Source organism: Nomascus leucogenys, chromosome 6 (genome assembly GCF_006542625.1).
Source record: "Nomascus leucogenys isolate Asia chromosome 6, Asia_NLE_v1, whole genome shotgun sequence".
In the NCBI taxonomy this organism is placed as follows: domain Eukaryota; kingdom Metazoa; phylum Chordata; class Mammalia; order Primates; family Hylobatidae; genus Nomascus; species Nomascus leucogenys.
Window position 1 is genome coordinate 89,043,570 of NC_044386.1, and position 16,981 is coordinate 89,060,550.

The 16,981-nt window shown below is 44.8% G+C and overlaps 1 long non-coding RNA gene across 1 annotated transcript in view; it reads left to right on the plus strand.

Moving 5' to 3' along the window:
• The window catches only part of LOC105739905, a 108,224-nt gene that overhangs the window by 89,793 nt on the left and 1,450 nt on the right, over positions 1 to 16,981 (plus strand). The window contains exon 3 of the long non-coding RNA XR_001115884.2: positions 398 to 492. This is a non-coding gene — a long non-coding RNA (uncharacterized LOC105739905). The remainder of the gene's footprint in view (positions 1 to 397; positions 493 to 16,981) is intronic.

Sequence of the window (16,981 nt, forward strand, 5' to 3'; positions counted from 1 at the left end):
ATCCAGTCTAGAATGTCAAGAGTGCCATTGCCTAGAAACCGTGCTGTAAGCTCTCTTTTTAAACAGTCCTGAGAAATAAGTCCTGTGAGTCCAGAATTGGAAGGGAACCTTAGACTTTGGGTTTAAAAATGATGTCTTGATTATCTTTGATGAATGGAAGGGGGTGGAGATATGGTGGCTAATGATGAAGATTCTGAAAATTATTACTAGCTGGGGGTGGGAGAGGAGAGAGACTTTGGAAAATGTCCAGCTGAAGAAGAGAAGAGGGTTAGCATCAGACAGGATAGGGTGGGGCCCTAGTGTGCTGGGAGGCACTGAAGGAACCTCTGAGTAGAGAAGTTAAGCAAGTGTGCTGAGCTCTATGACTGTCCATCAATTCCCTGTCCTCCTTCTGCAGGAGGCACCTGTTGAACTCAGGCATGGGCATGTGACTTGATTTGGTCAATGAAATGTGAGAGAAGTGACATCCACTTTGAGGCAGGCACTTTCCAAGTGAGTATGTACTTCCTCATGTTCCCCAGTGTGGTTGCTTAGCCAGCCTGGGCCCCAGAATGAGATAACAGCAACACAGAGCATGACCTGTAATTGCCATGAAGATGAGAGAGAAACAGACCTGGAATGCCTTACACCACTGCAGTTTTTTGGATTATGTTTTATTGCACCATAATCTATCCGATCTTGAGAATGTATTATATTGGGGCTGATGTAGATAGCAATCCTGTGTAACTGAAGATCAGCTCATCTTTCCTTTCCCCTTTGAATTGGTTTGCACAGGGATCTCTGAGGTGTCTTGGCTAGAGAAGACAAATGCCAAGTGACTAGGACCCCTAACTGTTGTCAACGAAAAGAGTCAAACTCTGTAATATCTTTGGAGGGGTTTATTCTGAGCCAAATGTGAGTGATCAATGGACTGTGACACAGCTCTCAGGAGATTCTGAGAACATGTGCCCAAGGTGGTCAGGCTACAACTTGATTTTATACATTTTAGGAGGACATAAGTCATCAATTAATATGTGTAAAATGTACATTGGTTCAGTTGGGAAAGGTGGGACAACCTGATTCAAAGATTTTCTGATTGGTAATTGGTTGAAAGAATTATTATCTAAAGACTTAGAATCAATAGAAAAGAATATCTGGGTTTACGATAAGGGGTTGTGGAGACCAAAGTTTTACCATGCAGATTAAGCCTCCAGGTAGGAGGCTTCAGAGAGAATAGATTGTAAATGTTTCTTTTCTTTCTTTTTTTTTTTTTTTTTTGAGATAAAGTTTTGCTCTGTTGCTCAGGCTGGAATGCAGTGGTGCAATCTCGGCTCACTGCAACCTCCACCTCCTGGGTTCAAGCAATTCTTGTGCTTCAGTCTCCTGAGTAGCTGGGATTACAGGTGTCTGCCATCACACCTGGCTAATTTTTGTATTTTTAGTACAGATGGGGTTTCACCATGTTGACTAGGCTGGTCTTGAACTCCTGACCTCAAATGATTCACCTGCCTCAGCTCCCAAAATGCTGGGATTACAGGTGTGAGCCACTGCCCCCAGCCAAGAATAGACTGTAAATGTTTCTTATCAGATTTAAAGAGTCCTCTATCAGTAATTCCAAAAGGGAGGATGGTATAATGAGGCATGTCCAGCTCTCTGTTCCCATCATGTCCTGAATTGGTTTTTCAGGTTAACTTTGGAATGCCCTTGGCCAAGAGGAGGGGTCCATTCAGATGGCTGGGGGGGGCTTAGAACTTTATTTTTGGTTTATACTGTCCATCAGCATTGTCAAAGCTCCAGGAGGCAGGAGCCATGGTGGGTCCAGGGGAAGGCAACTGACACTCCAAAACCCCCTTCTCACTGCTGCTTCAATGCCAATTTCACAGAAAGATATATGATGGTTCTATTTATTTAGTTATCACAAATGTCACTATTATCACAGATGACATTAATTTTTAAAAGAAAAGGAAGAAAATATGTCACATTTCTGTTTTGCGCATATGCTGATTGAATGAAAAGTTTATATCAGATGCCAACTTAAAATAAGGACATATAAATATTTAATTGTTTGTATGTATGTATACATTGCTGTATACACAATATTTATCTATACAGCTATAGGGCACAGATTCTCAGCTGAGGGGTGATTTTTACTTTCCAGGGAGACATTTGGCAATGTCAGGAGACATTTTTGGTTGTCCCAGCTGAGGGCTTGGGGGTACTCCTGGCATCCAGTGGGTAGAGGCCTGGGATGCTGCTAAGCATCCTTCAGTGTACAGGGCAGTCCATATTATCTGAACTATGCTGGGATTGGGAGAGCCTGGCCTGGGTGTACATCTAGAGCCAGGAGTTCTGGGGCTGTTTTGTGTGAAGCCATGAGTGCTGGCATCATTCTCCAGAGCATCATTTACACACATCTGCTTGATTCACTTCACATCCCCACCTTGGCTGACTCATCTAGAAGAAACCACAAGTCACAGATCAGCGAGGGGCCAGCCCTCACGGTCCTTACAGGACAGCCTCGATGGCACTGGGGTTCCCCTGGGAACACACATGGTCAAGCATAGCTGCCTTGCTCAGCTCTCAGGATGACAACTATTTACACCTAGTGTGCTATATAACACACCTGGGATGGGAGTTGCAACGGCGGAAAGGTAACGGTGTAGGAGGAAGGGAGTGAGAAGGGGAACCAGAGAAGGGAGGGCCGGTCATGTTAGTTTTATGAAGATATGACAATTAGTGCATAATTTAAAACATTGCTCATAAGGACTGCTTAGGCAGAATTTGTCTATATATGAAGATAGTGAGATATGTGATTTTATAGCTACAGCTATATGTAGTGTGTGTGTGTGTGTGTGTGTGTATACACACATTAGTAATGAGGTGAAACATTTACTGTCCTAACAGCTGGAACTAACATTCCACATGGAATGGGAACTGACTTTGAGACACTTTCTGAATAAGTCACTGGACTGGAGAGAGAGACATGGAGGGCAAACGCTCCAGCTGGACTCCCAGAGAATAAGCTAGCTTGCTGCTGAAGATGGAAACCTTCTCACTTTTGCTCCTGAGATGGGAGATTAAGGGAAAAAAAAACAGAAAGGAAACAAAAACAGAGAAAAAGGAGGAAGACAGTAGCCAGAAAGATGATGAGACGCTAGGATGCTGTATGGGTGGCAGAGCCCGTGAGAAATGTGTGGTGGGTTTTGGGGATGGGGTGAAGTGGGAAGGCCTTTAGGAAGCAGAGTGTGGTGCTACTTTGCCACTTTTCTAAGTGGGAGAGAAAAAAAGAATGAGAGCATGGCCCTAGAATGTTTGTCATGCAGTGTGCTCAGAACCTTATTAGGATGTCTTTCCTGTCCTGTCTGATGCTCTATGTGGCAGGTTTGAGCTGCCCAGGGAAGAGACAGCCTCCAGGGCCCTCTCTTCTTCTCTTCCCCTGTGCCCTACTCCATACCTCCACGTGGTGCATGAGGGAGGGCCCAGGAGGCCTAGGCCATGCTGGCATCCTAAGCTCTGGCCTAACCAAGTGAAGTCGCAGGGGAGACCTTGAACCATAAGGCAGGGGTTAGTGTTTCCAGCCACACGGATCTAGATGTTAAGGAAGCTAGGGAGCTGCAGCTAACAGGTGGGGAACCAGACTTACTCCACCAAACGATTAGACCAGATGCCAACTCATTTCCAGATCTCATTGCCAAAGATACTAGAAAAGCCCTTAGGTAAAACAAAGCAAGGAATCGGAGGCAGACACAAATCCACCAAGTGGAGAATCCACACACTTGCAGCAATGACACTAATGCTTTGAAGGAGGCAAACTCCTCAGACTTGTCACATATTTATTTGCAGTTTCAGTCTCTAGAGATTACAGTGTCTGGGATCTGGGTTGGGGTGAAGGGAGGCATGGTTTTGCCACAGGCTGCCCTGTACTGCTGAATTCTCCTGCGCATGCTCAAGTGCTTGCAAATGAATGGTCATCTGGGCCTTGATCAGTCGTGCGGCCTGTGGATGGTGAGTAGCCTGGCAAAGGCAGAGGTCTGTGAGGCGGGGGCAGTGGGGCTCCGTGGGCAGGTTTGCCCATGCCTGAGCACCAGGTCCCTACTCTAACACAGGCACACCACAGAGATATTGCAGGTTTGGTTCCAGACTATCACAATAAAGCAAATATCACAATAAAACAAGTCACACAATTGTTTTGGTGTTCCAGTGCATATAAAAGTTATGTCTGCATGATACTCTTGTCTATTAAGTGAGCAATAGCATTGTCTACAAAACAATGTACATACCTTAATTAGAAATACTTTATTGATAAAAAATGCTAACGATCATCAGAATCTTCAAGTCTTCATAATCATTCTGCTGGTGGAGGGTCTTTCTTCAGTGTTGACGGCTGCTGACTGATCTGGGTGGTGGTTACTGAAGATTGGGATGACAGTGGCAATTTCTTAAAGGACAAAAACAATGAAGTTTGTTGCATCAATTGACTCTTCCTTTCAAAAAAGATTTCTCTGTAGCTTTTGACAACATTTTATCCACAGCAGAACTTCTTTCAAAATTGGAGTCAATCCTCTTAATCCCTGCTCCTGCTTTATCAACTAAGTTTATGTGATATTCTAAATACTTTGTTGTCATTTCAACCATGTTCATAGCACCAGTAGATGCCACCTCAAGAAACCACTTTCTTTGCGTATCTGTCAGAAGCAACTCCTCATCTGCTGAAGGTTTATCATAAAATTGCTGCAATTCAATGTCATCTTTAGGCTGCACTTGTCATTTTCTATCTCTGCCACTTCTGCAGTTACTTCCTGCACTGAAGTCTGAAGCCCTCAAAGTCATCCATGAGAGTTGGAATCCACTTCTTCCAAACTCCTGTTAATGTTGCTATTTTGACCACGTCCTGTGAATTACAAATGTTCTTACGGCATCTGGAAGGGGAAATCCTTTCCAGGAAGGTTTCAATTTATTTTTCCTAGATCCTTCCAAGGAATCACTATCTATGATGACTAAAACTTTAAAATAATTATTTCTTAAATAATAAGACTTGAAAGTTGAAATTACTCCTTGACCTAAGGGCTGAGAATGGATGTTGTGTTAGCAGGCATGAAAACAACATCAATTGTACATCTCTTTATACATCTCCATCAGAGGTTTTGGGTGACCTGGTCCATTGGCAATGAACAGTCATATTTTGAAAGGAATCTTTTTTCCTGAGAAGTAGGTCTCAAAATTGGGCTTAAAATATTCAGTAAACCATGTTGTAAACCAATGTGCTGTCACCTAGGCTTTGTTGTTCCACTGATAGAGCACAGGAGAGCAGATTTAGCATCGTTCTTAATGGCCCTAGGATTTGGGTAATGGTAAAAGAGGAGCATTGGCTTCAACTTAAAGTCACCGGCTCCATTAGCCCCTAATAAGAGAGTCAACCTGTCCTTTGCCATGGAAGTCAGGCATAGACTTTTCTTTTCTTTTCTTTTCTTTTTTAATTATTTTGAGATGGAGCCTCACTCTGTTGCCCAGGCTGGAGTGCAGTGGCATGATCTCAACTCACTGCAACCTCTGCCTCCTGGGTTCAAGCAATTCTCCTGCCTCTGCCTCCCGAGTAGCTGGGACTACAGGCACATGCCACCACACCCGGCTAATTTTTGTATTTTTAGTAGACACGGGGTTTCACCATTTTGGTCAGGCTGGTCTTGAACTCCTGACCTTGTGATCCACCCGCCTCAGCCTCCCAAAGTGCTGGGATTACAGGAGTGAGCCACCACGCCCAGCCGACTTTTCTTTATCTATGAAAGTCTTGGATGGCAACTTCTTCCAAGAGTAGGCTGTTTCATCTTCATTGAAAATCTGTTGTTTAGTGTAGCTACTTTCATCAGCCATCTTAACTAGATCTTCTAGATAACTTGCTGCAGCTTCTCCATCAGCACTTGCTGCTTCACCTTGCGCTTTTATGTTCTGGAGATGGCTTCTCTCCTTAAACGTCATGAACCAACCTCTGCTAGCTTCCAACTTTTCTTCTCAGCTTCCTCAGCTCTCTCAGCCTTCATAGAATTGAAAGAGGATTAGGCTGTGGATTAGGCTTTGGCTTAAGGGAATGTTGTGGCTGATTTGATCTTTCATCCAGACCACTCAGACTTTATGTCAGCAATAAGGCTGTTTCACTTTCTTATGATTCGTGTGTTCACTGGAGTAGCACTTTTCATTTCCTTCAAGAATTTTTCCTTTGCATTCACAACTTGGCTGTTTGCTGTGAGAGGTCTAGCTTTCAGCCTCTCTTGGCTTTTGACATGCCTTCCTCACATGCTTCATCTTTTCCAGCTTTTGATTGAAAGTGAGAGACTGTGACTCTTTTTTCCACTTGAATACTTAGAGGCCATTTTAGGGTTATTAATTGGCCTAATTTCCATATTTATGTGTTTCAAGGAATAGGAAGGCCCTAGGAGAGGGACAGAGACAGGGACTGGCCAGTAGGAGCAGTCAGAACACACACGACATTTATCGAGTTCACTGTGGGCGTGGTTCATGGCACTCCAAAATAATTACAATAGTGACATCAAAGATCAGTGATCACAGATCACTATAACAGATGTAGTAATAATGACTAACTTTGAAATATTGTGAGAATTACCAAAATGTGACAACAGAGACACAGAGTGAGCACAGCCTGTTGGAAAAATAGCTCTGATAGACTTGCTGTATGCAGGATTGCCACAACCTCCAATTTGTACAATTGCAACATCTGCTGAGCACAATCAAGTGAGTTCAGTAATATGAGATGTGCCTGTAAATAGCATGAGGTCCCCTAGTTTCTCTTCTCTCACCTGCAGGAGCCTTTAAACTTGAGACTTGAGTTGGGTATTGTCCGCTGGTCCCCAGCATTCTCACCACTTTCTATGGAGTCTTCCTGGACTGTAATGGTAGGGAAGATAAAAATGATGTTTCTCAAACTCCCTTGCAGCTATTGCTCTGACAGTACACTTTGTTCTGCCAATCAGATGCCATCAAGCTGAGATGTGAAGTGGAAGTGAGGCAGAGGCTCCCTTCCTGTTGTTTGGCGCAGTTTTCTGTGAGAGAGCAGAGGTGGGAGATGAGGGGACCTCTGCCCCAGTGTTTCTGCATCCAAGCTCCAGCCTTGTTGAAGGTGAGAAAAGTAGCTGTGATGGCTTTATGACCCTAGTCCCTGGCTTCTGATCCCTGGACCACAGCTAAGGGGCCGTGTTCTTGAATAGAGAGTGGTGATCTCCCAATTCTCCCCCGTCCTGGCTGTGTCACAGGGAGCAACTCTGTCAGTGGGTTGGTTCTGTGGTGTTTGGAGAGACATTCCTGGAAGCCCAGGCAAGAGTCTGCTGCTCCCGTCCTTCCAATGCTTTTTTGTTTGTTTGTTTGTTTATTTATTTATTTATTATTTTATTTTACTTAAAGTTCTGGGATACGTGTGCAGAACGTGCAGGTTTTTTACATAGGTATACATGTGCCATGGTGGTTTGCTGCACCTATCAACCCATCATCTACGTTTTAAGCCCTGCATACATTAGGTATTTGTCCTAATGCTCTCCCTCCCCTTGCCCCCCACCCCCTGACAGGCCTTGTATAATGTTCCCCTCCCTGTGTCCATGTGTTCTCATTGTTCAACTACCACTTATGAGTGAGAACATGTGGTGTTTGGTTTTCTGTTCCTGTGTTAGTTTGCTGAGAATGATGGTTCCCAGCTTCGTCCATGTCCCTGCAAAGGACATGAACTTGTTCTTTTTTATGACTGCGTAGTATTCCGTTTTTAAAAAAATCCTTGTATTAAATGCTTTCCTGTTGAAAATGGGTTGGGTACAGTGGGCTAGGTACAGTGGCTCAGGCCTGTAATTTCAGCACTTTGGGAGGCCAAGGTGGGCAGATCACCTGAGGTCAGGAGTTCGAGACCAGCCTGGCCAATATGATGAAACCCCATCTCTAATAAAAACACAAAAATTAACCGGGCATGGTGGTGCATGCCTGTAATCCCAGCTACTCAGGGGGCTGAGGCAGGAGAATTGCTTGAACCTGGGAGTCAGAGTTTGCAGTGAGTGAAGATCCCGCCACTGCACTCCAGCCTGGGCAACAGAGCAAGACTCTGAAAAAAAAAAAAAAAAGAAAAGAAGGAAGGAAGGGAAAAGAAAAGAAAAGAAAAGAAAAAAGAAAAGAGCTACACTGGTTTCTATCTCCCACTAACTGACACAGAACTTTATAAAGACAACCAGAGGAGTTGTTAAGAACCATTGAACTAGTACCCTGGATTTAGAACAACAGAAAGTTCACAATACACAAACAGCCACAAAAGAGGTAGAGTGGGTTCCTTTCCCAGTCAGCACTTCCTCCTCTCTGAGAGCTAAGCCTGGATTCTCATGGACAAGGGGACTGTCCCGACTCCTCTGCGCCCTACCACGTTCCTGTCTCCCAGGCTGGGCTGGGACTAGGATGAGGCAAAGGTGCCTAGGCATGAAATGTAAGGAGGCACTCACCCTCAGGGCTGCGCGAGTACAGGCTGAGCCCTGAGAGTCAGTGCCTTTGTAAATTTTATATCCTAAGTACTTCACTTGCCTCACCCCAGTCCTGGCCTGCTCAAAAATCTGACCTAGGTGGACCTGGTTGGCCTCAACGTTGAGTGCAGAGAACTCTTGTCCTCTGCTCATGCTCTGGCTCAAAGCCCATTCAGTAAGTAGCTCCTCTGGAGGGCTCTCAAGTCTGCCCTGCACCTCACACTGTGCCTGTGTGAGGCTGCAGCTGCCAAAGGCTCTCTGCATTCCCTCTGCTGTGTCATTCCTATCCTACTGCCAGGAGGGAGGACCTTTGGTCCCAAGCTTAAAACGGGTCCCCACTAGCTATGCCAACATGACATTTCCAGGTAACATCAGACACCCCCAGGGGAATGGCAGCTTGGGGCATTGTTCTGTGAGCTCTTCGTGCCCAGTGTCCAGTCGTCAGGCTGTGTGAACAGAAGTGCAGTATGCAAAACAAGGGAGGGGAGAGTTCTGCTCCACCCCAACTCGTCAAACACACCTGGAGAGGCTCCACTTCCAAGGGGCTGGAGTCCTTGAAGGAAGAACAATTGGCAAACAGCTAATCAACATACAGGTGTTGCCCAGTTTTAATAGAAAGTAGAGAAGTGCAAATGAAAGCAGCAGAACAGAAAGTTACTTTTTGCACTTATCAGATTGTCAGCAGTTAGAACTGCTGGGCACAGTGGCTCATGCCTGCAATTCTAGCACTGTGGGAGGCCAAAGTGGGAGGACCGCTTGAGCCCAGGAGTTTAAGATCAGCCTGGGCAACAGAATGAGACCCTGTCTTTATGAAAAGAAAAAAGAAAAAAAAAATTAAATCAAAAGAGGAAAAAAATTAGAAGCATGAATTATTCAGTAGCAAGGTCTAGAGCTGGGTGCTGTCTCATCTCTCAGTACCCTGGACGCCATTGGCTGAGGGAAGGCAGAGAAGACAATGCCAAGAGTAGTGTCAGTGCTTTTATAAATGAGGGAAGTGAAAATGCGTTCTTCCCTGTGTTTCAAAATGCCCGCATACCTAGGAAGAGGCAGATAGCAAAGCTGTGGCGTTCGCTTCCATCCTGTTCACAGTCACTTCTTATCTGCCTGGAAGGTTCACTGGGGGAGCTCGAAGGAGCAGCTGCTGAGGCAGGCCATGCACAGAAGGAGATTTCAGCCTTAGAACCTATTCAGATGAGCACACTGCTCTGCTTGCATGGGCTCTGAAGATACCCCAATCTGGGTTTCCAGGAAGCTCTGGGCACTACTAGAAACACATCTGGAGTTGGGACGGAGGAAGCCAGCCTGCAATAGCCTACATAGCCATGGACTATGAGCTTGCCTGACCTGTTACTTCCTGATGGAAGTGTAGCCCCTGGCTGCTAGGTGCAGGCAGGGGTGCTGGGGTGGTGCGGGGTAAGGAGAGATGTGAAGAGGGGGAGAGGGAAGCTCTTTATGACAGGGAAATATGTGCACCTCCAGGAGGTTTTGTGAGTGTCAGGTGCAACCATGATTAGTAAAGACATACTGGCAATTCCTAGACAAGCATTACCACATATGCACTACTAAGGGAGAAGGAAAGTTAGGAAGGGGGCCATTTCTTTTTAGGGAGGTGGCACAATGTGGTTATTTTAGTGAGAAAATAAGTCTTACCTTGGTCTCAGTCTTGCAATGTGACCTGTACTTATTTGCGTAACCACTCTGAGTTCCAGTGTGTGCACTGGAACGTGCTGGCATTCTTACTTAGAATGTGAAAGTCAAAATAAGAGTATGTAAAAAGATATGCTGAGATGTTTCCACTGTTACACAAATGAAAGGGTTGGATGTTATGTCCTCATCTCCTGTCTGGCTCTTCTCTCTCTACCTCCAGCCTAATCTTCCCCTGCTCCACCTCACTCTGTCCTCAGCCTCACTGGCCTTCATTAGGTTCTAGAAAGAGTTATCCTCTTTCCTGCCTCAGAGTCTTAACACATGCTGTTCCCTGTTCCTGTAACACTCTTCTCTTTTTAAATTATTATTATTTAATTTTTGAGATGAGATCCACTCTGTCGCCCAGGCTGGAGTGCAATGGCACAATCTCAGCTCACTGCATCTGCTACCTCCTGGGCTCAAGCAATTCTTCCACCTCAGCCTCCCAGGTAGCTGAGGTTACAGGTGTGCACCGCCACACCTGGCTAATTTTTTTGTATTTTTGGTAGAGATGGGGTTTCCTCATGTTGTCCAGACTGGTCTCGAACTCCTGAGCTCAGGTAATCCACCTGCCTCGGCTTCTCAAAGTGCTGGGATTGCAGGCATAAGCCATTGTGCTTGGCTTCCTTCTCTTTATGTCTGGTTAGAAGAGCTCATCCCCCAGAGCTCAGCCCAGGCATCACCTCCCCAGGGAAGTCTTCCGTGACTTTCCCGATTAGGTCAACTATTTATTTGCACTCATATGAGCAAAAGTACATCCTTCTCATTGTACTCATCTCAACTGTAGTTTTACAGTATTTGTATGATAAGGTGATGATTACCTGTCTCATTAGAGGCTTGTTGTGAGGATCATCAGACAGCTCTATTGAAAGGTCCCATAGAGAGGAACATAAGCCCTTAGTCAGCTCCAACTCACCAGCCATGTGAATGAGCCACCTTGGAAAAGGATTCTCCACCCTGGTCAAGCCTGCAGATGACTGCAGCTTGAGCTGATATATGTCTGCAATCTCATGAGATATCCTGAACTAGAACTACCCAGCCAAGCCACTCCTGGATTCCTGACCCATACGTAAGAGAGAATAAATGATTACTATTGTTTTAAGTCACCAAGTTTTGGGGTATTTACTATACAGCAGTAGAAATAGTGCAGATTTAGGTGCCTGGAAATGTGGTGCTGCTGTAAGAAATGTGGGAGTGGCTTTGGCACTGGATTTGGGCAGAAGCTGGGAGGAGAGGGTGCATGACAGGTTAAAGGGACTTCAGGAGACTTCACTTCAAGAGAAGCCTGATGGCTGCGATAAGGATGTAATAAGAGCTTAAAAGAAAGTGAGGAGGGTCAGGTACTCATGCCTGTAATCCCAACACTTTAGGAAGCTAAGCTGGGAGGATCACATGGGGCTTAGAGTTTAAGACAAGCCTGGACAACATAGTGAGACCCCATCTCTACAACAAATTTTTAAACAATTAGTGGAGGATGGTGGTGTGCACCTGTAGTCCTAGCTACTCAGGAGGCTGAGGCACTTGAGCCCAGGAGTTCAATGTTACAGTGAGCTATGATCATGCCACTGCATTTCAGCCTGGGTGACAAGTGATACTCTATCTCTAAAAAAATAAAAGTAAGAGTAAGACACTTGAGAGAAGAGGTTCTTTGTTATGTAATGGTAAAAAGTTTAGAAATTCCGTCACTTGTGATAACCTGGAAAATAGCAAGTGGTCGTAATGAACTGGGTGATCCAACAAACAAGAGTTCCAGGAAGTGTTGAAGAAACATAGACTATCATTTCTGGGCAGTGGTAGGAGTGAGTCCCTATCAGAAATGATTAACATCTGCTCTGCTGGATTTCAAAATTGCTATGGGCCAATGACTTCCGTATGCCTCTTGCTTTCCCCATTTTTGAATGAGGAAAGGGAATCTAGAGTAATGCCTGCCTGCCATTGGAAGTTGGGTGTGTAGGGGTGCAGATAATGTATCTCTTTAGTTTATAGTTTTAGGATGGAGAGGAACTATACTCTAGGAGCTGTACTTGAGAAGCCACATCATGGGACCTTCATTTATGCCAGGACCTGATTTAAGTAATAAGATACTGGACCTCAAGCTGATGTTGTCATTGAAGGACTTTTTGGGCATGTTGAAAGGCTTGGGAGTCTGCTAATTTTAATTTAAGAGAGATGTGAATTATAGAGGGCAAGAAGGCAGACCATGATTGCAAGTATCTGAGATGGTTCCCAATGAGCCTGATATCATGGTATCCATTCTCTGTGTAGTTAGTTCCTTCCTACATGATTAGTGCTTTGTGACCATTAGAATTCTGCAGAAATGACAGGGTGTGTGACTTCTTAGACCAGGTGATAAAAAGCATTGCAACTTTTGCATTGGTCTCTTGGATTGCTCACTCTGGGGGAAGTCAGCCACCATGTCAGGAGGACACTCAGGCAGCCTGTGGAGAGGCCCACATGAGAGGAACTAGGGCCTCCTGCCAATATCCACCACCAACTTGCGAGCCATGAGAGTGAGCCACCTTGGAAATGGACCTTTCAGCTCCTGTCAAGGCTTCAGGGACTGCAGTCCTGGCCAACATCTTGATTGCTACCTTGTGAGAGATTCTGATCTAGTGCCTGCATGAGATAATAAGTCATTATTGTGGTTTTGAATCATTATTTTTGGAGGTAATTTGTTGTGCAGCAATAGATAACTAATACAGCCAATCCTGTCTTCTCTGGTCTGCGTTTTCCTAGGTAAACTCTCTTGCTTTTGACCTTATATTCAATTTGTGAGCAGGACCAGGATGAAGATGAGGTGAGGGGGTGCATAGGGCCTCCTTCAATTTTGTGCCTGAGGTGTCTTGCTGTTTCACCCTTGCCCCAGTCCTGTGTCTAGTTTCTGCATGGTTTGATAAAAAGTCAGTCCCTGGTGATCTTGCCCTTAACCTTGCAGCCTGACTACTGCCAGCCCCCTGTGCCTTACTTGGCTTCCTGTAGAGAAGCCTGGGGAGTCAAGTGGACAACCCCTGTGGTCCTTTAAGACTGCAGGCAAAAAAAAGGAGGAGAGGGCTGAGCACCACCAAGTGGAGGCAGTTCTCATAGAATTCTGGAACCCAGCAGGTCCTCACATTGGCCCTGAGGTGAGTAGAGAGGCCTTTAGTGGTGGAGTGCATCAGGTGTTTGTGACACCTTGACCTTAGGTTGCAAACAGGCCTCAGGGGTGTAGGACAGTCCCAGAGGGGGCCACGAGAGAATGGCCTTCCTCGAGGTAGAGATTGGAGCCCATGTGGGACATTCATATATAGAAGCAGAAGGAAAATAACACTAGTAACACATTGAGTGACTCCTCCAAGCCAACCTTTGGTTTACCTCATCCAATTCTCCCAACAGCCCAATGCATGATATACTCATCATCCCTTAACCCCAGTTTCAAAAATCCAAAAAGTGGTAGGGTGCAGTGGCTCATGATCTCGGCACTTTGGGCAACAAAGTGAGACCCCCGTCCTGGGAGGCTGAGGCAGGAGCATTGCTTGAGCCCAAGAGTTTGAAGCTGCAGTGAGCCATAATCACGCCACTGCACTCCAGCCTGTGTGACAGAGCAAGACCCTGTCTCTAAAAATAACTCCAAAATCTCTGACAACCAAAAGATTTTTATAACTCACTTGGTGGCAAGTCCTGGACTGAACTGATGTGAGACTATTTATGGTCTTAATTATGCCATTTACTGTAAATATCTATAAGTTTCCCTACAAAAATATTAATGCATTTGATTACAGGGTGTTCCCCAGAACCCACTGAGTGCTCCATAATATAGTGTTATGTACCATATAACTTTTCTAAAACCCAGCATTTCTGAATGTTGAAACATCTGGTCCAAAGATAAAGTACAGTGGGCGTCTTAGTCTATTTTCTGCTTCTATAACAGAATATCTGAAACCGAGTAATTTACAATGAATAGAAACGTATTTGGTTCATGATTCTAGAGGTTTGGAAGTTCAAGAGAATGGTGCTGACATCTGGTGAGGGCCATTGTGCTGCATCATTCCATGGTGGGAGGCAGAAGGGCAAGTGAGCATGTGAACCAGAGAGAGGATGGGGACTGCCCACTGCCATGACAATTAACCCACTTCTGCCATAATGGCATTAACCCATTCATGAGGGCAGGTCCCGAATGACCTAAGCACCTCTTAAGAGACCCACCACTTAATATCATCAATTAAATTTCAACATGAATTTTGGAGGGGACATTCAAACCATAGCAGTGAGACTGTATTATTATTTTTTCCATTTTACATATAAGAAAAACTGAAGTTTCATGAAGAGTGATGACATTTTCTAATTGCACAGTGACAGCCTTTTTCTTCCTCCTGTTCAGAGGAGAACTTTGTCACAATACTGAGACTCTGTTACCTACCCACCGTCCCCACCCCGATCACAAGTTCTTGATGGGATTTGGCACTCTGAGATCTTTCTAGACCCCTTCCAGTTATTTTTATAATAAACTTCCAAATGCTTTCTGTGCTTTGGATATTGATTGTTTCTGGACAAGTGGCAATCAGATATTTATCCACAGAAACTCCCTGGAGTTTAAGGAAGCCTTTTGTACTGCCAATGTGTTCATGTGACTAAAATAGAATAAACTCTTGAGGGTTTCTTTTCATTGCCCGTCTCCGCACTGTCCCTCCTTCACTCCAAACCCTTGATTACCTTGTGCCCTTGCCAGAACTCCCCTCTGATCTCATTCTCATTTAGTAATTAATTCACTCAACAAACACTGTTGGAGTCCCTGCTGCTTCCCACAATGTGGTGGAAGAGGTTTTATGATTTATTAGGAGAGCACTGGTTTGTTTGACAGACAAAAGATTAAGGTCCTGGTTCTGTAAGAGTTCAGACAAGGCCTTTTTTTTGCTCTGGACCTCAGTTTAACCTTAACCAAATGTGAAGTAAGAAGATAATTGAGAGGATGCAAAAACCGTCATCACAAAGTATTGAAACCTAATACAAACAGGACTGAACAATAAAGAGTGTGGGCCTTGGCACAGTCTGCCCAGGGTGCTGGCTGTACAGTTCTCTTTATTCAGTCCTCCTCTCGGTATCCTTTTAATTTTCAGGGTGGCTTATCTCATGATCACAAAAAGGCAGCCAGCAGCATCTGCAATCACACGCTTTACAGCCAGAGCGGGAGAGATGGAACTACTTCAGGCATTAAGCTCAGTTCCCAAACTGGTTGCTCTGAGCCAGGTCTATTCCAACTGAGCCTACGCTGGTTCCAGGGGTTCAGAGCCTGGTCTGGAGAGGTTAGCAAATATTTTACCACCATTCCTGGAAAGAGTGTTATTTCTAATAATCATCACACAAAAGTCCAAATTTCAAGCTAATTGGCTTAAGCTAGAGTTACCTGAACAAATCCCGTAGCAAGAGGCTTAGGATTGCCCCACTTGGCTTGGAACTATTAGTCCTACTCCAAGAACTGGGGTTGAGGTCAGTTTTACTCAAATTGCATGCTCACTACAGATGGGTGGGATTGCATACAGGGGTGCAACCAAAATGTGCTCCACTAGCGCTAAGTTCCCTTCTCTTTTTTGTTTCTACGTTTTGAACCCCCGTACATGACGTTGCAAAGGGTACCCCCATCTTAACATTTTTGTTCCACTCATTTACTTTAGCTTAGTCACACTGTCTGGAGAGTCTACCATCAACTTCTAATCTTCCAAGACTGTTCCTCTAAATCTGAAGGCAAGGAGAAGTGGAAACCGAGATATGGTGCCCTGCTGGTTTGCGGTGTCAGCCCGGGCTAGGAAGGAAGAAGATTTCTGGGGGCAAAACCTCTGCATGTGCAGGGCTTCCCCTTTGCTGGCACTCAGATGGCATTGAATACATGAATTTTCATCAGTTTTTCAAAATATAACAGTAATATGTGGAGTGTTGAAAACTCAAAAGGCTACATGAAACATACTTTTCCCCATCTAATACCTCCAGTTCCCAGAGTGAATCACCATCATCTATTTTTCGTGTATTCTCCCACTTATGTTCTATACGTATACCAAAATATATAAACAGTATTTACATAGGTATGTGTATATATACAACCAAAGCCTCCTTCTTCTATACATAGGGATTATAGTACAAATGTTTGTTGAATGAATAAATGAGTGACTAACAGTAACTGGGGGGCTCTGACTGTGAAAGGCTCTCACTTATGCCCCCAACGACTGTCAGTCAGGAAAACAGAGCTCACATATTTTGTTTGAACAGAGAGATTTTAATGTAGAGAATTGAGTAAACAAGAATTGGAGGTGCAGAAAGACAGAAAGTGGCCATTGAGGACTTACAGAGATAGTAACCGCCAAAAGGCAGCTATACCTTTAGGACAGAGGAACAAAGAAAGAGATCGGGATTATTAGAACCTAGAAGCTTGGAGAAGAAACTGCAGTGCTAGGACCTAAAACTCAGAGAAGCTGGTGCTGGCTGATTGGTGCTGATGTTGCTGGACATGCCAAGGTGGGTTCTGAGGGTGTGGCAAAAAGCGGGTGAATTGGAATTCACTGCTGGTGGAGTGATGCAGCCAGGAGTAAGCAGCAAATGGGATAGATGGAGTCTCTTCTTCTGCCTTTGTCGCTCCAAGAGTCAGTGGGAGGGGCCTAGTAAGGAGAAACTGGTGGAGGGGAAATGTGGCTTGCAGGATTTCATCTCCGGGAGCACAAAGTAGAGAACAGAAGGGTGGATTTGGGGCTGAGGGACAAGAGTTTAATAACCAGTGCACCTTGTTCCTGTTCATTTGGAGCTTTTCTACAAATTACAAAAAAGTATACCCTCTGGGCAGAATTGGCCCT